This window comes from Schistocerca gregaria, chromosome 2, assembly GCF_023897955.1.
Source record: "Schistocerca gregaria isolate iqSchGreg1 chromosome 2, iqSchGreg1.2, whole genome shotgun sequence".
NCBI classification, from domain to species: domain Eukaryota; kingdom Metazoa; phylum Arthropoda; class Insecta; order Orthoptera; family Acrididae; genus Schistocerca; species Schistocerca gregaria.
The window spans coordinates 432,836,942-432,859,569 of record NC_064921.1 but is presented as its reverse complement, the minus strand read 5'-3'; the positions used below and the strand labels follow the sequence as shown (position 1 = coordinate 432,859,569).

The 22,628-nt window shown below is 43.3% G+C and overlaps 1 protein-coding gene across 2 annotated transcripts in view; it reads left to right on the top strand.

The window, feature by feature from the left end:
- The first annotated feature begins 3,327 nt into the window (after nt 1–3,327).
- The window catches only part of LOC126324633 (unconventional myosin-XV), a 921,967-nt gene continuing 902,666 nt past the window's right edge, over nt 3,328–22,628 (top strand). For both annotated transcript variants that reach the window (XM_049995083.1, XM_049995084.1), the window contains exon 1: nt 3,328–3,465. The gene's annotated coding sequence lies outside the window, so the exon portion shown is untranslated. The remainder of the gene's footprint in view (nt 3,466–22,628) is intronic.

Genomic DNA, 22,628 nt, shown 5'->3' with positions numbered 1-22,628 from the left:
CCTGTATTGTGTACAAGTTAACTTCAAAATTTCAACGTATGTAGACTAGTCACATTGTCAAAAATCTTTCTCTAAAGGTACAAGTGCTGTAAAAGTAGGTATACTTTCCTTCAACCTATATTCTAGGATAAGTGGTCGGGAGAGTAATGCCTCGAGTGTTTCTATATTTCTCCGTAACCCATATTGATCTTCCCCGATCGTCTCCTACCAGTTTTTCGCTCTTCTGTAACTAACACATGTCAATATTTTGAACCATGGCTTATTAAACTGATATTTCGGAGGTATTCACACCAGTCAGCACCTACCTTCTCTGGGGTTGGAATTATTACTCCCTTTCTCACCTTGGACATTAGGTGAAATAATTTTTTCATGGCTGGCCCTCCCAAGCATCTCAGTAACTGAGGGAGTATATTGTCTACCCAAGGGTTTTTTTGTTTCGATTTCGGTCTTTCAGTGCTCTGTCAAATTCTTCTCACAGTGTCATGTCTCCTACCTCATCTTCACGTACTTCGTCTTCTCTTTCCACAATACTGTCCTCAAGTTTGTTTTCCTTATAAATACTCTCTATAAATTGCGGTAGTTCAAAAGAAAGGCGCCTTTTGCATGCTGCAAATTACTTTTTCTTGAAAATTTAACTTGTGCACCCAGACGCGTTTCGCCCTAGTTACAAGGCGTCTTCAGTGAGTGTTCTGAAATATTACATGATTTTTTTTGTTTGCACCTATAGTTCATCGTTTGCACATACAGGCTATAGATTTATAACAGTTCACGGACGTTTTTTTAAATAAAATAATTCATTATTTGTATGCCAAAGAGTTTTCTGTCATGTGGCAAACCGGCTGAAAGTTTGCAGTTTTGTCCAAGTGAACATGACTAATAATTCACTGCTTGCACTGAATGATAATGCAATAGACAGTAATCGCAACCGAAGGCCACAAATCCCATTTCTCTCCCAAGAATGTGAATGAAAAAGAAAATAATAATAATAATAATAAACATACGTAAAACAATAGATAAATAATAAACCACACACACACACACACACACACACACACACACACACACACACACACACACACTCACTGACACACAAAGAATTTACACCAGCAGACATATAGTCGAAGAAAAAACAATTGAAAGCAAAAATTGAGAAGGTTGGCGACACTTAAAGAAGCGAGTGGTACTCTAGACACAGAAAACGGCAGTTACAGTGCTACATTTCGAAAACGTGACCACAATGAAAACTACAAACTTTCAACCAGTTTGCCACATGAGAGCAAGCTGTTCGGCTTACAACTAATTAATTAGATGCTGACCTGTAAGTACTTTTCCATTTTAATATACAAAACTTTATTCAACTGTTTTAAATCTATAACCTAAATATGCAAACGATTACCACATATGAGCAAGCGAAAAAATCGTGTAATATTTTAGGATACTCACTGAAAGCGCCTCGTAACTAAGGCGAAACGCTTCTGGGAGCACAAGATAAATAAACTTTAAAAAAACTTAATTTTCAGCGTGTAAAAGGCGTTTTTCTTTTGAGGTACTGCAATTTATATCAGAAGCTGCGAAAATGGTCACCGCAAGAAAACTTGTTCTCTATATATTCCTTCCACCTTTCAGCTATCCCTTCTTTGGATATTACTAAAAGCTTTATAATGGCCATTAAAATTGCTACACCAAGAAGAAATGCAGATGATAAACGGGTATTTATTGGACAAATATATTATATTAGAACTGACATGTGATTACATTTTCACGCAATTTGGGTGCATAGATTTTGAGAAATTAGTACCCAGAACAACCACCCCTAACCGTAATAACGGCCTTGATACGCCTGGGCATTGAGTCAAACAGAGCTTGGATGGCGTGTGCAGGTACAGCTGCCCATGCAGCTTCAACACGATACCACAGTTCATCAAGAGTAGTACCTGGCGTATTGAGACGAGCCAGTTGCTCGGCCAACATTGACCAGACGTTTTTAATTGGTGAGAGATCTGGAAAATGTGCTGGCCAGGGCAGCAGTCGAACATTTTCTGTGTGTAGAAAGGCCTGTAAAGGACCTGCAACATGCGGTCGTGCATTATCCTGCTGAAATGTAGCAGAGATCGAATCAAGAGTAGAGTCACGGGTCGTAACACATCTGAAATGTAACGTCCACTGTTCAAAGTGCCGTCAATGCGAACAAGAGGTGACCGAGACGGTGTAACCAATGGCACACCATCCCATCACGCCGGGTGATATGCCGATATAGCGATGACGAATACACGCTTAGAATGTGCGTTCACCGCGATGGCGCTAAACACGGATGCGACCATCATGATGCTGTAAACAGAACCTGGATTCATCCGAAAAAAATGACGTTTTGCCATTCGTGCACCGAGGTTCGTCGTCGAGTACACCATCGGAGGCGCTCCTGTCTGTGATGCAACGTCAAGCGTAACGGCAGCCACTGTCTCCGAGCTGATAGTCCATGCTGCTGGAAACGTCATCGAACTGTTCGTGCAGATGGTTGTTGTCTTGCAAACGACCCCATCTCTTGACTCAGGGATCGAGACGTGGCTGTACGATCCGTTACAGCCATGCGGATAAGATGCCTGTCATTTCGGCTGCTAGTGATACGAGGCCGTTGGGATCCAGCAAGGCGTTCCGTATTACCCTCCTGAACCCACCGATTCCATATTCTGCTAACAGTCATCGGATCTCGACCAACGCGAGCAGCATTGTCGCTATACGATAAACCGCAATCGCGGCAGGCTACAATCCGACCTTTATCAAAGTCGGAAACGTGATGGTACATATTTCTCCTTTTTACATGAGGCGTCACAACAACGTTTCCCAGGCAACGCCGGTCAACTGCTGTTTGTGTATGAGAAATCGGTCGGAAACTTTGCTCATATCAGCACGTTGTAGGTGTCGCCACCGGCGCCAACTTTGTGTGAATGTTCTGAAAAGCTAATCATTTGCGTCTGTAGCACGTCATCTTCGTGGTGTAGCAATTGTAATGGCCAGTAGTGTATCTGTGAAGCATTGGACCCAGTACGGACCGTTGAGCACTCAGACTGTCATGTGGCGTTTCACCGACAGCTTGCCATCTACCTTGACCGTGAAGAGGAGGCGCCTGATACGACAGGGCAGCGGAACATCGGAGTGCGGTTGCGGTGGGTGACCACTTAGGTGGCCTCCGGGTGTGGGGGTCTGGGCTGGTGGCGGTGCGAGGTTACGCCAGCCGCGGAAGGCGCGGCTGGCGGCGTTGCCGGGCAACCAGGTGCGACCTGGCAACCTGGGTCCGTCTGCGAGCACGCGCCCCTGCCTCTCCGCGGGCAGTCTGTGCGCGCGCGCCGCCGCAGCCGGTTCTGTAGTCGCGAGTGCGCGTCGCCTGCCGTGGACGCGGTGCAGTGCAACAGGTGCTCCAGCCGGCGCTCCTGCACGCGGCCTCAGCCGAGCTGCACCCACCCTGAGGTAAGACGCCGCCGGGGGACCCGCTGCCTGCCACCGTGCGGGCGCCAGGTGGCGGCCGGCTGACCTCCCGTCTGCCCTCTGCTGATCGGCCGCCGAGGACACCGCTCGAGTGTGATGGCCGAGTATCGTTAGCTGCGGTGTTCCAGCTCCGCCACCTTTGTCTAATTCGCTCGTGGGAGGACGCTGTACCCTACGCCAGTGCGTCTTGTGTCTCGCAGGCTTGTAGAATTCGAGTTAACCACGAATTACTACCACTAAACTTAATTTCCTCTCTTTTGGATCGTTACTTGGAAAGCCCTATTGTCTATAAAAGAATATAGGTAACGGTATGCACGTTATCGACGGGATTTTTTAACCCTTCCACGGCGTTTTCTGCAATCTCCCTTTCAAGTGGAAACAGTGGATTCCTACATGTGAAGATCTGCTCTGCCCAACCAATCGTGTGGTCAGCTGCGAGTGTTCTTTTTGTCACGGTGGAGAAAAAAGCCACAATGCATCCAGGCACAACTGCGATGAATGGACGATATATTTAGCCGTGAGTAATTTCGTGCTCGTCTTCGACAACGCCAACCACCTGTCGCGCAGAGTACGTATTGTTCCATCCGTGTTATGGAATAACAAGGATTCATATGCGTTAACACAAATAGACATTGAGTAAGCTATACTACTCAGTTGCGGTGTTCATAACAAAGCTAAAATCACAGGTACATTGTACAAGAAGCATATGTCGCCGTTTGAAGATGGTGATAGTCTCAAAGCTAAAATAAACCGTACATTCCACGAAAGTGGGTGTGCTTACAGTGTCGTGATAAGAAATGCATGTTGTGTTCTCCTGCCGTTATGGAAAAAAATGTCGAGTTATTGTCTTTATTGAGTCTATGGCCGCGAAAGTTTGGGAGTCAATTTTGTTCATTTCTGTTATCGGACCTTAATCTTGTGACCGCTTTCAAGGAAATCTCGGTTAACTGTGTACTCGGTTTAATTATAATAATTTATAATGACGCCATGAACACGCAGAATGATGTGTCTACCCATTTCAAGCAGAATTCGCGCAATTACTTTCCACAATTCATGTTCGGTGGGTGGTAGGGGTATCGTTCTCTACCTGTGTATGATTACGAAAGCATCTGGACATTTGTAGCTATTTATCTTCTTTGTTCCTCTTTATTCTATCGGCGCAGCTCTCGCTCGTTAGCGTATTGTCACCTAGACACTCATCCATGTTGCGCACGAGTATTTCCAGCTTGGACAACTTGAGAAACGACTATTGTCACTATTAACTATCTGTTTGACATCGAATGTTAATTTTATCAGCTTTACGCTCTACATTAAATGGAGGTCCACACACAGAACTCATAGTTATTTAGTATTTATTATACCGTGGTTCATTTTGCTTACAACACGTATTGGGGAAGAGTAAACGTCAGTACCGCACTAAAACACTTCTATAATAATGCAGTTTTAAAATCTGCAACATACCATGCGATACCGATGAAGATCTTATTCGTCATTTTCCGTAAACATTGTGAATTATGACAATACCCTGAATGGGATAGTGGAGTCTATTTTTCAGAGACGTCCCAGCTGCACACCTGTCTTTTTGAACGAAGTTATACGGCTCCCCAAGTCCTCACCAGACCCCAATAATAATACTAAGTTACGGTAATATTAAAAGAGTATGGAGATCCAACTTTCTTAAAATGTCAGAGCAGAGTAATAGAAGTTAATGATATCAGCGCAATGAATGATGGGGAAGTTGCCGTGGGTCTGAAAGGAGACGCCTGAAGAATGTTGGTGGGAAGTGGCCGCCGGCGCTTTTCGGCGCTACGTAACGCGGACGATGACTAAGCCACGGCGATGCTGCGCTGAGCATGGTTCACAATTCGTCACGAGACGATGAAAAGGCCTGCAACTTGTTCTGGCCAAATGCCATCCCGATAGTCGCCAATCCATGAATAGGAGGGAAAAAAATTGGTCAGATGCCAATAGGACTCGCGTTCTGAGGGTGCGGCACAAACTTAATTATGTTTGTAGGCAGTTTATCCCTCCCGGCAGCTGAGAATCACATCGATTTTTGGCTGCTGTCGACACTGATACTGCCACGATATTGGTCCCGGGAATGTTTTAATTTTAAGTTTGGAGCCGGATAACAAATGACAGAAGATAAATGTTTTCGCATGATACAGTTGTTACATATTAACTATTTTCTGTGTTTTTTCTTTTAGTTGTAATGTAAAACTCTGCTTCTTGCCAACTTTTGTGGTTATAGGTCAATGGGAAATACCCTATAGGTCTTGATGAGTGAGATTTCGAATATCAAAATATGTGACGTAAATGCTCGTATCTTTTGATTGCGTTGACTTAGAAGCTTCAATTTTTTACACCTCCAAGGGACCGTAGACCTCAGTACGTGACACGAGTTTCAACTTGACACTTCTACCCGTTCCAGAGGGAAAAGGTTTTTAACAGTCGGATGGACAGACACTCAGATAGACGGACAACAAAGCGATCATATAATAATTCTTTTCTTATCGATTGAGGCACGGAACCCACAAAATTAGCACAATGCACGATTGCAAAGGTATTCAATGAGTTTTTGATGCCACAACTTCCGATTTCGTGGTAATAAAATATGATATATTGTAGATGGAGCTATGTAAATTTAAAAATTTGGAAAATATTCTTAGTCAAATGTTAAAACAGACGAGGAACGGAATGAAAATGCCTTAGCAATAGCGTAACATAAAACCTGTGTTTGGAATTGGGTGAGGCTTATTTTAGTGTAGTCAAAATAATATACGTGTTTTGCTGCGCCAGGTAGGGTGACAGCGACATTTTAACATGGAATGCAGGGAAATAATTATTGATTTAGATTTTGTAACCAGTTGATAAACCACTTGAAAGCTAAACACATCACTTTCCCGAAACAGTCGCTTTTGCGCAACTACCTGCTGAACTTTTTACACAGGAAAGCTTCCACTTGAAGCGATCAGCTTTACTGGAAGGTTATATTGGTCACACTGGATCTGCGAAAAGAAATCAGTCACGACAAAGACGTTGCGCTTATGTATATCCGGTATCAGGCGAGGGAGGATAAATGACTCTCTCTTCCTTCTCTCTAAAACAAAATATCTTCGCAAACCGAGCTCATATCCGGCACCTCCAAACAGGCAGAAGTATCAGTTCAGTAATAATTTGAAGAAAACGGGAACATGTAATGGCTAGCAGCATGGGTACCCAGTGGCGATATATCAAAACTAAAACTATTTCGACTTTCTCCGAAAAACGTAACAAAATTCGAAACAACGAAGAAACAAGAATGAGCACATTTCAGTAGACGAGAAATGAATGATCGCCTCTGGAAACCGAAAGAATGCATAGAAGTATGGGCACACATAGAAAGCAATGGGGCACAGCTCACCAGGAGACATATAGTGTTTACATGAAGTAGAACGGTGACGATTTGTCACATTAAATTCTTCTCTTTTAAGCGGCTTCTATTATTCTGCTTCAGTTGAAGTGAAAATCGAATCAGTGACACAAATTCAGAAATCATGTCTGATGTATTAGCACAGAAGACACTGTAAAAAAAATGGCTTTGAGCACTATGGGACTTAACTTCTGAGGTCATCAGTCCCCTAAAACTTAGAACTACTGAAACCCAACTTACCTAATGACATCACACACATCCATGCCCGAGGCAGGATTCGAACCTGCGACTGCAGCGGTCTCGCGGTTCCAGATTGTAGCGCCTAGAACCGCTCGGTCATTCCGGTCAGCAAAACACTGTAAACCGCAATAAAATCTCCAAGGGTTTCTTGCCACTTAAGATCGCAGTGAGACGTTCCGGAAAGGCAGTCCGGATTTGTGGCGTATGGCAGTGGTAATCAACACTGCCACAATAACTCTTGTATGTAAAAATAATCATCTGTTACTTTAAAATGATACTTCAACCGATCTTTGTATGCTGTCTAGACACGTTTCCTGGTATTGTATTGTTCAAACGCTTTGTGCTATCAGTTTCCGCAGTGTAGACACATTTGCATATGGTCCCAAAACAATAACAAACTTACAACTGCAACTTTCATAGTCCCTAGAAATAATTTTATTTCAGATAGATACTACAGTGTTGATTACGTTGTCAAATAGTAGGGCGAGGTATGAGTGTGAATGTTAGGTAGGCAAACAGAGAGAAAGTACATAACTGTGGACGCCAAAGACATAATTTATCGGAATGATATTGGCCAACTATTTACGTTTTTCGTTCGTCGCAAGCGCTGCACTTTACTACAAAGCATTCTTTGTCGTGAGTTGTTTGAAAAAGACAATGACTCATGGACGCAGGTATAAGAGGAACTGCGTTAAACGAACACTGAAGTATTTTTTTTCCCTAAAAATGGCAGTCGGTACCGGTCACAAATTACAGACAAGCAATAAAAGTTTCAAAGTGAAAAATCCATCTTTATATTGAAATCTTATTTCAGGCTAGGCTGCCTCAAGAAGGGTTGTTACGACCAAACTCACTCATGCTCTGTCTATACATAACGATTGAAAGCAAATTTGTAGCAGGGTCCTCTTTCAAAATTAAAATAGCATTACAGAAGTGGTTCTCTGTTAACGACTAAATGACATTTACAGTAGTGTGAAAGAGATGGTGGAAACGATATCAGTTTACAATGTACCACAGTGTTGTAGGTGAAGTCGAGAGTACATTTTAATATGGGCCACAAGTCGGGAAATAAACTTAAATGCAAAACTAATTAGTTTACATTTCCAATTAAATTCATTTTTTACAGGCAAAGCAATTTCGTAGTAAGAAGGCCAGAAAACAAAACGATTTAATTGTCAATTTTGCGCTCTTAAATTTCACAATATTTTGTAGAAAAATGTACACAAACGTCAATTTTACATTCTGTACCCAAAGACTGGAAAATTACTCAAGTTACGCCAATACCCAAGATAGGAAATTTGAATTCATCACCTGAATTTACAGTCCGAAATTGCTAACGTCGTTTTGCAGCAGGACTTTGGGACATATACTGTGTTCGAACATTATGAGTTACCTCAAAAAAAAAAAAGTTATTGACGAACAGCCAACAAAGATTCAGAAACTACCGTTCATGTGAAACACAGCTAGTTCTTTACTCTCACGAGGTAGTGAATGCAGCGACAAGGAATGTCAAATTGAGTCCATATTTTTTAATTTCCAGCAGTCTTTTGACACTGTTCCTCAGGGGTAACATCTAATCAAACTGCATGCCTTTAGAGTGCCGTCGCACTTGTGCGATTGGATTCGTATTTTCTGTCAGAAGGGTCACAGTTCATAGTAATTGAAGGAAAGTCACTGAGTGAAACAGAAATAACATCTGGAGTTCCCCATGGAAATGTTGTAAATCCTCTGCTGTTCCTGATGTATATAACCGATTTAAGAGGCAATCTGAGCAGCCCTTTTAGATTGTTTGTAATTGATGCTGTCATTTACCGTCCTATAAAATTATGAGATGATCAAAACAAATAGCAAAACGATTTAAACAAGATATATGTATGGCGCGAAAAGCGGAAATTCACTGTAAATAATGAAAAGTGTGTAGTCATCCATATGGATACTATAACGAATCCACTAAATTTCGGTTATAGGATGTAATGCACAAACGCAAAGTAACATCATACTGCAACGATTGTACATATGCAAAGCCTGTAAATTCAACTGAAGACTTAGGAATTGCAATGACGAGTAACTTAAATTGGAGCGATCACATATACGATGTTGTGGGGAAAGCAAACTAAAGATTGCGATTTATTGACGGGACACTTAGAAAACGCAATAGGTCTACTAAAGAGGCGGCTTACACGACGCTTGTCCGCCCTCTTCTGGAGTACTGTTGTGCGGTGTGGGATCCTCAGGAGATAGGATTGACGGATACATCAAAGAAGATCAAAGAAGGGCAGTTCGTTTTCAATTATCGCGAAATAGGGGATAGAGTGCCACGGTAATGTCACACGAATTGGGGTGCCAATCATTAAAACAAAGACTTTTTTCTTCTAATAATTTCCGGGTATGCAGCCGGATCCCGTCGACATTCTACCACGATATTTCGGCCCAGAGACGTCCGGCCATCATCAGGAAATTATTAGAAGAAGAAATACGCCGGGAAAATTTCAGAAGTCACATCGAAGACTTTTTTGTTGCGTCAGGATCTTCTCGTGAAATTTCAATCACCAAATTTCTCCTCACAGTGTGAAAATATTTTTAGTGCCTACCAAAATAGGGAGAAGTAATCACAATAATAAAGTGCGAGGATCAGAAATATTTAACTGTTCGTTTCTCCCGCACCCTGGTGAAGAGTGGAACGGCAGAGAATTAAAGGACGATTCGAACAAAAATCTCGCGCGGCGTGCTTATTCTGTAGCTTACTTTGTATTTGTAGGCCAATTTCGTCTCGACTTTACCTGCCCCACTTGGATATGTTGTAAACAGTTATCGTCTAGAGCCTATATAGTAGGTGACTAGCTGCCTAACTCCAAGTTAAGTTTGGTAATTACTAGCAGATGACTACACCTCCAACTTTGACGATGAGCACTCTAACACTGCATCGGTCCAAACCTAATGATTATGTATTTCGCAGCAGATTACAGAAACACTGTTGTGTGTACCAGAGGACGCGGGGCCATGTGATAAGAATAGTACGCCTCGGCGGGCAGCCCACGAGTTGTGAATTGTTTTACAAGCTGGTACCACGAGCTGCGGCCGTGCCATTGCGGGCAAGCGCATCCTGGTACGCCGGCCTGCGAGCCGAGCCTGCGATGGGCTCAGTGTGGCCGACAGTCCCCGGAGGGTGCTACGTTTTGAGGTGAGGGGCGAGCGCTTTGCGTCAAGGGCGAACGCTCCGTCCCGGGTGTTCCTCACCCCCACCAAATATGCGGAACAGCTCTCAGGCCGTCTCTTCTTTCGTTACAACCTCAACGACGTCGGAGCAAAGAAAATATTTTCCTTATTCGGTGTGCTTTAATGAATGATTGAAAATTAATGGTCGATTTCATCATAAATAACATCTTCTTTGTCTTCTTCCTCTTCTTCTTCTCTGCACGTATTATGGTTTTCCTATTACGTCTACTTGTAGCCCTTGGTTATGGGTCTCCCTGTTTTTCCTCACCCTGCTGATTTGTATTAGTATCTTTGATTGCCTGTCACCCTCTATCCTGCTGACACGCTCTTTCCACTTTCTCCTATTTTTAGGGTCTCTCTATCGGTTAAAACAGAACTCTTCTGGGATAACTTCGTTTTTCGTCCTTCTGTCTGTCTAGCTGTTAAAAACTCATTTCCTCAGGAAGGGGTACGCGTATCACGCTGAAATTTATGTCACATACTAAAGTCTATGGCCACTTGGCGGTGTAAAAAATTGAAGGCTCTAAGTCAATGCAATCAACATAAATACGGCCATTTATGTCACATTTTGATACGCTCTAACTTAATCATCAAAATCTGAATGGTACTTCCGGTTGACATAGAATAATAAAATTTGGCAAGGGGCCAGGTATCACAGTGCAAATAAGGAAGAACATCCGAAAATTCTTAATCTGTAATTACATCAAACGAAAAAAATGAATGGAGAATTACTGATTATTACAGTAATAGTCACCCGCCTCCTATATGACCTTATGCCACATTTATATTACGAGATCAAAACGTCCTCGAAAATGTTGGAATCTCTGGGTCCGATACCTTCCCAGCATCAAAGTAGATAATAGGCAAAAATGGTCGAGATATTCATTTCTCGGAATAGATGAGCTGTCTAAATACATAATTAAGTTTGTACGGAAACTTCAGTGCTTGAGTTCTAGTCGCACCTGGCCAAGCTTTTTTTACGTTTAGTGCCAGTAGTACTATTTCGTCTCTTTTTTCTGTATTTCGATTGAATGAATGTCTTATGTATCCTACTACAAGTCTCAGAAATCTCTTTTCCGGGCTCTCGATTGTTAGTGTATCCTGTTTTCTTGTCGACTATGTTTCACTTTCATATATTACAAACAGGAGTGACAGTGTTTTGAAAATTTTCAGATGTGTCTCTTTCCTTACCACCCTTTGTAAGATTCGTCTTCTAGTGCCATTCATTGAGTCAAATTTCTTCTTGTTGTGATATGGTGTATCCTAAGTTCCGTATTTGTGTGGCCGTATTGTCCATAGTCACTTTACAATTACTGAAGGTGACTTACAATTAAAAAATTACGTCTATTTTTGTCAGCATGTTCATCTCGTTTTATTGAATTAAAGCATCATTGCTCTGTAATGAAATATATTTACAATTTGCGTTGCTTTCAGATCGCAAAATAGGTCGTTACGAAAGATGTTTATTCTACTTACGGTATTTTATGTATGATTTGCGCATACACGAGGAAACGACGTCTGCGTGCACGTTTTTGAGGTTTTCTTCCGCTTGCGCTGTTGTTTTCCTCCCTATCCCACATTGCTTTGCAAAATTAGGCATTTCATGATGTGAAACACAACACAATGTAGCACCCCTGTTGTTTCTTTGCTTCTTTCTAGCTGAGCATGTCTCTTGGTTCTTTCGTATGAGTAGTGGGAGCATAGAACCAGCGCCTGCCTCGGCAACACTTCACGGAAGTTTGACATGGGTGGTGATCCGCCCATGACTGGCTAGCCCAATGGCCACACATTTATGATTCTCATTATTTGGTAGCACCTGAAGATGAACTTTTAAGACTTCGAAACCGGCGGGGATAAATAAGAAATTACTGGCGGCTGAAGCGGATTTTTATTCTGTTAATAATTTATTCAGTAGACGAATAGACTTGAGGGTGCAGCTGCCCAGCAATCACTGCATCTGTGAATAACAGGGTAGGCAAAGCTATTTGCTGCAGGTTTCACAGTGTGACTACCTTCTTCACTCGTTTCACAGCACCAGACATTCAACGAGTCTTAGAAATCTTCAAGTAAAACTCCTGGCATCTCTTTTGTACTTTTCTATTTCTGCAATCTTCTCCTCGTTTAAATGACAGGCAGTGGTCTTTTGTGTTTGTTGAGACTGGATCATGAGATTGTCATCACCTTTGTTGGCGCCTAGACAACAGCGAACAAGATATTGTACCCGATTTTTTGTACACAGGCGTCAACTCAGTCACTAAATAAAATTAATGTACAGTACTGCACAATATCCACAGCAAGAAGAACTGTAAGAAGTCACACCTCCGACCAAAGTTCTACATCTACATTTATACTCCGCAAGCCACCCAACGGTGTGTGGCGGAGGGCACTTTATGTGCCACTGTCATTACCTCCCTTTCCTGTTCCAGTCGCATATGGTTCGCGGGATGAACGACTACCGGAAAGCCTCCGTGCGCGCTCGAATCTCTCTAATTTTACACAGATAATTTTATGGGGCTTAACATCTTAACATCTGAGGTCATTAGTCCTCTACACTTAGAACTACTTAAACTAACCTAAGGACATCACACACATCTATACCCGAGGCAGGATTCGAACCTGCGACCGTGGCAGCAGCGCGGTTCCGATCAGAAGCGCCTAGAACCACTCGGCCACAGCGGCCGGCAAACAGAGTGCAGCCTGTGGCACTTGGAGCACACAGCGTCAGGCGTGAGGCTCTGCTGTGGCCAGTGGCGACCTCGTGGCAGACAACGCATTACGATATACACTGAAGCCCCAAAGAAACTGGTACAGCCATGCGTATTCAAAAACAGAGATATGTCGGTCATTGTAGAAACACAAGACGTCAGAAAAACCACACCATGTGGTAAAAAGCTGGAAAATAAAAGCCCACTGAGGATGCTGCAACTGCAGTGAAACATGTTTGGGTTAAAAAACAAAACTGTGTTTTGCTAAAGGCGGACCCTATCCAAAAACATATATATGTAAACAGGCATAATACGGTGCTGCGGTCGGCAACGCCTATATAAGACGATAAGTATCTGGCGCAGTTGTCAGATTGGTTGCTGCTGCTACAAAGGCAGGTTATCAAGATTTAAGTGAGTTTGAACGTGGTATTATAGTCGGTACACGAGCGATGGGACACAGCATCTCCGAGATGCCGATGTAGGGGGGTTTTCCTGTACAAGCCTTTAACGAGTGTACCGTTAATATCAGGAATCCAGTGAAACATCAAATTGCCGACATCGCTGCGGCCGGAAAAAGATTCTGAGAAAACGGGACCAACGACAACCGAAGAGAATCGTTCAGCAACCCTTCCGCAAATTGCTGCAGATTTCAGTGCAGGTCCACCAACTGTCAGCGTGCGAACCCTCAACGAAACATCATTGATATGGACTTTCGGAGCCGAAGGCCCACTCGTGTACCTTTGATGACTGCACGGCACAAAGGTTTACGCCTCGATTGGGCCCGTCAACACCGACATTGGACTGTTGGTGACTGGAAATAAGTTACCTGGTCAGACGAGTCTATTATCAAATGGTATCGAGCGGATGGCCGTGTACGGGTATCGAGACAAACTCATGAATCCTGTGCCCTGCATGTCAGCAGGGGACTGTTTAAGCTGGTGGAGGCTTTGTAATAGTGTGGGGCGTGTGCAGTGGGAGTCATACGGGTCTCCTGTTACGTCTAGATACGACTCTGACGGGTGACAAGTGCGTCAGAATAGTGTCTAATCACCTGCATCCATTCATGTCCATTGTGCACTCTGACGGACTTGGGCAATTCCAGCAGGACAATACGACAACCCACACGACAAGAATTGCTACAGAGTGGCTCCAGGAACAGTCGCCTGAGTTTAAACACTTCCGCTGGCCACCAAACTCCCTCGACGTGAACACTATTGAGCATATCTGGGATGCCTTGCAAGGTGCTGTCCAGAAGAGATCTCCATCCATCATACTCTTACGGATTTATGGAGAGCCCTAGTGGATTCATGGTGTCAGTTCCCTCCAGCAGTACTTCAGACATTAGTGGAGTCCATGCCACGTCGTGTTGCGGCACTTCTGCGTGCTCGCGGGTGCCCTATACGGTATTAGACCCGTTTACCAGTTTCTTTGGCTCTTCAGTGTATGAGGGCGTGCTGAAGAGTAATATCTCCGAATTTTTATGTGAAAACTCGTAAAGCTTTTAAAATAAAACAAACGTTATCATCACGACGAGAGACCAGCTTGCTGATACGGTTACTGTAGAATGTTTGGCATCGTCGACCCAGCCACAAGCTCACCTCTGCTTCATCACTACCAAAGTGAAGTCTTCGAAGGTGTTCTTTAAATTCTGGAAGCGGAAGAAAAGCTGATGTGGCAAGTCGGGACTGCACGGAGTATGATCGATGACAGCGAACCCAGGGCGTCGGATTGTTGCGGCTGCACCAACGCTCGTGTACGGTCTGGCATTGCCATGATGAAGGAGGGGGTGCTGCACGTGTGGCACGTTTTCTGCGGTTGGGAACTCGATTACAGCTCGCTGTTTCTCACGCACCGATATAGTTACGTTACACACCACCATATTACACGCTGCGATTCGGGCCCTCAACCGGCAGGGTCCTGCGAACATGTAGAAACGAAGATTAAAGATGCAGAATGTAAATAACGTATATTTCATTTCAAACCCTTAAGAATTTTTGCGTAAAAACTTCGGGGCCACACTTTTCTACACGCCCTTGTACATGGAAAGTTGAGCCTTTATTGGTAGTGGGAACAAAAATAAAATACAGGGTGATTATAATTGAAGTGGAGTTTCAAAACAGTGTAATAAAAAAAGAACAGCTGCTCGGAATGACGTTACATTTGAACGGAACACTATCGAAGAAGGGGGAAACATGAATCTAATAAAAAAATTAAAGCAAATTTCAAACTAGGCGGCGCTGTAAGCGCCATAATCTAAGTGGGTTCGCCTACAAATAACAGATGAATCACAATACGGCGGCTATGGTGTAAGTTGCACACTATTCCAACCGCGCTGTGCAGCGTGCGTCACCGCGTAAGTTAGCATTCAACAGCTGGGGCACTGCTATTTCGGTAAGTCCATCCACCATGGCAAGGTTGTACCACATCGAATGAGAAAAATCGGTTTTCGTTTGTCCTGAGGCCAACAGCACACTGCACTTCCAACTAAACTGCCTTTTCGATTTTCGTAATCATTTTCTCCAGACTCTTGGTAGACATCGGACCAACACCTTTTTCTCATACTCTTGAATGTCCGGCACTTCTGCAGAGCTACTGGCGCAGCGTCACCGTTCTCGTAAAAGAGCTTTCCCAGCAGCGCGCGATCCTATGTTGAGAGAGTCACGCCGAGCGTCTCACAAGGGGACCACTAGAGCTGTTAACTACGGGTTTTGAAGAGTCTTAAATGCAGAGGAACTTCTACCAATACCTGACTCGCGGCTTTTCGTGTGGCGGCTCCTAGTTTCCGAGAAAACCGCTCTCGAGCTTTTATGTGTGCCTTCTATGCCCGTAACATTAGTCATGTTTCGAAACGAGCGCAGCGTAGCGGCTGAGGTGTTCATTTCCACGCTGGCTAGCTGTACGGGTGTTTTGAACCATCTTATAAATGCACTTCCGAGCAACATTTACGCCAATACATTTGCGATTAGAGATGCGATACATAGTAGTCGTACAATAAGATCTGTTGGCCGAAAGTTGAAACATCATTTTTGGCTGATTTAATAGACTAAGTTTCTCGATTGAAACACAAAGGAATAATCTATTGTGCATCACGGTGTGATCTATTGTTAAACTTCCGAGAGCGTGCATTCCTAGAAGAGTTAACATGTATTTTTCCTACTCCCGTGTATATTTCACGAAAAGACCATGAATATACTCGTTCTTTCCATGAACTATTCCCGACTGTGACAGAAAAGCCTGCGGAGTGGAGGGGAGATGAGAGCGGCAGTGATACAGAACTGCCCTCCGCAACACACCGCAGGCTGGCTTGCGGAGTATCAATTTAAATGCAGATGTAGAATGGTAGATAGAGGATGTTAAACGAAGAAGATCACGTTTTAATGAGTGCGAAACTATCGGTTCTGAGGCATACAAACGATCGAAAAAAAAAAGTAGACGGTACGGAAATTAAACACGTACCGCCACCAGCGTGATAATAGTGAAACTTAGCCACTGTGCTACGCTTACTTGCTCGGCACATGACTTACATAGTGGATGTGGGAGGTACGCATGAAATTTCAACATCGATTTTCTCGGCAAATAGGGGCCGTCACATGAAAAACGGCTAGCCACTTATTCAGGATGGGTCCCTCTACAACGTATCTTACTCTTCAAAACCTGTGATTAACTGATGGCTCCCTTATCAGATGCAGACTGAGCAACATCCGTGTACCCTATGTCTTTTATTTTGTATACTCTGCAAAATTTTCGTAATATTTTTTACTCTTTTTCTTTTTGCCTAACCCCCTCCCCTTCCTTCGATAATATTCTGTTCAAATTTGACTTCATTCTGAGCAATGGTTCCTTTTTTTTTTTTTAGGCGTTTGCAAACTGGAACTTTAATTAGAATCACACTGTATGTTGCGGTTGTGCATAATAAAAAGACGCATATTTTGAAACTATTAAAAGCTATGCAACACATCTTACAGACATTATTCAGTAGCGTACCTCTCTTTACTCGGACTTGGTGTAGATAGCGTAAACCAGGACAGCACTCACAGAAAAAACTACGACGGCTAGGTGATTACGCCGACGCAAGAAGAAAGAAACATGCCGAGAAGAGTTCTCATTGTGATCAGAAGAAACATCATTGGTTGAGCCTGAGAGACCCATTGGTTCTCGTTATTGCTGTACTTTAGGCGAATGGGAAGCGCCGAACAGTTGAAGCTACCGCTGCTCCACGATGGTGTCTTCGGCTTTCGTGGCGCCTTTATGGTGGCGGTAACAGCTTCCAGCAGGAAAGATCTTGACGAGTGCGTGGACGTGAATACCTGCGGTAGGGAAAAACGCAGCTGCATTGTGGACTGCTGGGAAGCTGCGGTCGTGCTCGCACGAGGAGGGAACGCGCCCGGCACGTCTGGGGAGCGGGCGTTTGGGCGCAGCCGAGCGGACAGAATTACCGCAGGCCCGGCCCGGCGCTGCTGCGTGCCTGTCTGGCGCGCGGCTAACGGGAAGGCGAGGCATGGGAAGAGGGAAGCGAAGGGAAGGTGCTACATGACGCGCGTCCCACAGTAGGTATGCCGGGGACAAGCAGGTGGGCGAGGCGTCTGGCCCCTCTAGTGAATAATGAAGCAGGTGTCTCGAACAGAATACGTCCTTCTCCATGTCCACCAGCGACTTCTTCCTACTTGTTTCTCCTGACTTTATCCCTTGTCTTCACGGGGTCGGCATGTTATTCTGAATTTCGCGATGTTAGTGGTAGAGGGAGGCCGGATGTTCTTCCTTTTCGCCCCTCCCCCAACTCAACAGCCCCACCCCCACCCCCTCCCCGGGGCCGCGCGGAGTAGCCGCACCTTGCCAACACCGACTCAAAGGAAGGCGTCGGCGATTGTTCGTGACGTCACGGCAGCTAGGCACGGCGAACGCCAGGTCTGTTGCAGGCAGAAACGCCTGGGCGTGCTTATCACTATGAATCTCTCATTTTTGGACAAAATGTTTGGTATTGTTTTGGATTCTGCAGGTTTATTTAGATGAAAGATTTACTTACTATCGTAAAGCTACAAATGAAGATCATAGTTGTGTGTTACTGAATCCTGTCGAAATGATCAATATGAAAAGATGCTTCGCCCCATTGCAAACTTCGCAAATTTTACATTCAAGTAACTATATTTACTTGATCCATTTTGTTATCGAAACTTACCCCAACCCCCTTACAATGAACTCGTTTCTTTTATTTATTTATTTATTTTCGTTTGACATCGTCACTGGAAATGTGAACTAATTTACATGTGTAAACGACCAACAGTTGCCAGTCATTACATTACAGTCGTTTTCAACGAAAGGAATTCTAAACAGGAAACAAAATAGCTTCATACATCGAAAATACTGCTGAGCTTAAACTTTTTTAAACATGCACATTACAAGAGATAAATATTCCCCTCTTGCAACTGAAAGGAGAAACTTTATAAGATAAAAAAAATTATTTGATAAAACAAGTATCTCTATTTTGCCTCTTCTTCTGCCCCCCACCCCCTTCCCCAACGAGTACAATCGCAAGATATTTCATTAACATTCAGTGCTCCTCACCTCATACTCAACAAAGATACCTGAAGAAGAGCACCAATATGTTCACAGTTTCTTGTAAAAGCAACCCAGTACAAACGTAACTTCCTCAGATTTACAAATAAGGTAAAGAAGCACGAATTCTGTTGCTGCTGGACCATGAAGCTGTTTTTGAACGTCAATCCTTAAAACAGGTGGAAATTTAAGTTGAGGAGTACACTATTTGTTAAAAAGTGTAATTAATTGCACAATTAATTATTGCAGAAATCTCTCAGAACAGTGTGTGTTGGTCAGCTATCGCCAATATTTTCACATTTTCCTGTGTCAGAGAGGGAGGCACCACCATTATGAATATGCCTGCAACAGACCTGGCGTTCGCCGTGCCTAGCTGACGTGACGTCACGAACAAGCGCCGAGGTCTTCCTTTGAGTCGGTGTTGGCCTTGCCAAGGTTCGCGCGGCTTCCCCCGTCGGATGTTCGACTCCTACCTGGAGCAGGGGTGTGTGTGTTGACTTAGTTTAAGTTAGATTAAGTAGTGTGCAAGCCTAGGGGCCGATGACCTCAGCAGTTTGATTCCATAGGATCTCACCATAAACTTCCAATTTTGCCTCCCCGGGACCGCATGTTGTGTACCCCATCTGCCTGTGTTATCGCATATAAAACAGGGATGCAAAAAGCCGACCGGTTAATACTGATACCGGTATTTTAATTCTGAATAACCACTACTTTTCGGTACTCATTTGGTCTCGGTTATAACAGGTATTTTTTTTTTTTTTTTGCTAAAAACCGAGTAATAAACGGATACATCAATTAATCATAGCAGTGGTGCTAAAATTTTTCTTCTTTACATAAACATATTTTTTTTAAAAAAAGAAGTAATTCTATTGGTAAAATTTGTGTTGCTTTAAAAGATTAAGTTATTACAAAAATTTTTAATAACAATGCCGACAGAAGCGAGAAACAAGCACATGGCATAAGAACTGGAACAGGACGGCTGGGACAATAACGTATCTGTGGCTTAAGGCACTCGTGTACGAGCAAGGTGCAGGCCTTGCCGCCACCTATCTACATGGCAGTCTCTCGAGCCATTGTGTTGCAGAATGACACCAACCACAGCGTGCAAATATTTTCACGAAAGACTTAAGGCAAATGAAGCATGTACTTCATTGCTATAAAGATTTGTCTGACAAAAAATGGCTCTGAGCACTATGGGACTTAACATCTGAGGTCATCAGTCCCCTAGAATTTAGAACTACTTAAACCTAACTAATCTAAGGACAGCACACACATCCATGCCCAAGGCAGGATTCGAACCTGTGACCGTAGTAATCGCACAGTTCCAGACTGAAGCGCCCAGAACCGCTCAGCCACCGCGGGCCGCTTTGTCGGCCACTTCTATGAAATAATAGAAGAGAAAGGAAATTATCCAATCAGTAGCAAATTAATGTCTATAAAATATGCCTTTACCTACTTGTAACCCATGGAAACGGACAAATTGACACGAAAAACACAATTTTCCAACCTAGTTTTCACCGTTTAACACTGACTATTCGTTATGCTCAAGTAAGAGTACGATCCCCGATTACAAAAACTTGGAATCATTAGGAGAATACGGGTAATTTTGTGTGTTTTCCAACTATTTACCAGTTTTCGAGAAAACAGCGAACGATGGAAGGAACAAATTATCCCTTCTTTACTCGTAATTTAATATTTGGCTCTCTGTATTTGGAAAGTGAGAGAGTCAAAATTTTTGATTCTTTATTTGATTTCTACGTTTATTACAGGAAGTAATAGGAACACAAAACCAAAAGTCGGTTATTTCAGAAGCCTATTATCTTGAGAGGCTGTAACAGTCAGGTTAAACTAGCATCGAAAAAACCGATATAGCCGAAAACCGTTTGCCTCAGTAATAACCGCCATCCCTAATATGAATGCGTGTGAACGTTTGCAAAATGTTTTTGCGTATCGTGTTACTGAGGCGGGGCGACAGTTCCGGCGCGATATTCACCTGGTCGGATGTGGCAAAAGCCTTAAAACTGACACATCTGCCCTCGTCGTTAACCCGCCGGGCCTCCCGAAACGCGGAATCTGTGCACTAACGCTCGCGGCTCTACGGGCGACTCCATGCTAACTACTCATAGACAGGGTTTCGAAAACATTGGTCACGTGAAACCAAACTCGCGCTTCGGGCCGCGTGGCTCTGTCGGTAGCGATCGAGAGTGATAAACCCTGGTTGGTGTGTCGCTTTGGTAATTATTTATTTTTTTCGTTCACTTCATTGCAAACTTTGCAGTACAGCCGTCACTATTAGCTGACGACGACAGCAGAAGCCGAGATCTCACGCCGTTGGCTCGATAGTTACACCAGTAGAATAACCTGTGGAGCGGGCGACAGCTGCTTGGAGACAAATTATTTCGGCGAATTCCACAACGGCTGGAAGGACACGACATTTTTTGTTTGTTTTTGTTGTTGTTGTTGTTGTTGTTGTTGTTGATGTAAGGGACGGCTATGGCTGTAGCAGGATTTCGTTCACTGCCGAAGCAGCAGACAGTTGAAAACGTTCTAATACGACAAAATATATATTGAAATGTTGGGCGACGGCAATTTGCCAACGGCACAAAAAAAATTTGTTGAAAACTCATTACGCAGAAAAGTTTCTGGTTTACGTGTGTGAGATGTCTTCGTATATTACGAGGAAGTCCTCACAGAAAGTAATCTCGTCGACAGCCACCATCGGCGAGAATTTTTGAAGAAACAACGGAAAACTTGTTGCATTACTTTACACGAAAAATAGTTTGTAGGAAATGAAGAATTAATTAGTTCACAAAAACTTATGTATATGTGTGTAAATTTAATATGATGACTATTATATAAGCAAGAGAAGCATTCGAAGTGAACGAAAAAAATGGAATAAAATAGACGAGGCGAGACTTTTTTTCAGAGTTGCATCGCTGTTTTGCTTAATCGGTATTTGAGCTCTGAACTTCACGCACCATAAATAAGAAAAAAATACAAAAACCCTTGTCAGTAATACTTTACACTTCTTAATTACGATCTTATGGGATATCAAGCGAAATTTGTGACTATATTGGTGATTTCATGGCAGGTAGGACAGAGCATAATATGAGAGGACTTCAATAAGTTACAAGTTATTATAGCAGGCCAAGTGACTTTTATCGAATGCTTAACTACACTTGACAGTGACACAGATACATGACACCATTTTTCAACATAGTCACGAAGTTTCTGTTAACAGAGGCCGGAACATTCTACCAATTGTTCAAATCTCTGTAAACAACGGTTGGAAGGTTCTACCTATCTTTCAGTTCCTCGAGTATAAAAACACGCTCCTTGCTTACAGAACCACCTTCCACATGATCTTTCAGTTTGCACGAAAGATGGCAATCGTACCGTCCAAAATCTGGACTTTCCGATCAGCATCACCTGCGTCTGAGCAGCCTTTCTAAAATTGCTGGCATTGCTTCACTGCGACTGTACTGGTCCAATACCGTCAAGTTTCGCGGTGAATCTGTGTGCAGCCGGAGGAAGACAAGGATATAGAGCCTTCATAAGGAGAATTACTAGTAAAGCACCACCGTCTTAAAAAACAAGTTTCCAGTTGATGACAGCTTTTTATGGTGTGTGACTGAGGCGAGAAATAAGATTCAGCCATTTCACTTGTCTAAGGAAAAGGAATGTAGTCGTCTTCGATCAAAATACTTGCGTACACACGGCTTTGTAGCGTCGGCCTCAACACGGAAAGTAGATGCACCTACTCCACGCCAACGGTTCCTACAGTCATCAAGAAACGTAGGATCTGAAGATGCTCTCTTAGAAGACGAAACCAGGCACGTAAAAGTAAAAGTAAACAACTTTAATGCGATTACGACTGCTTGTATTGAAATAAGTTACAATATTAATAGATCGTCGTTGTGGCTCTGAGCACTATGGGACTTTAAAATCTATGGTCATCAGTCCCCTAGAACTTAGAACTACTTAAACCTAACTAACCTAAGAACAGCAGACAACCCCCA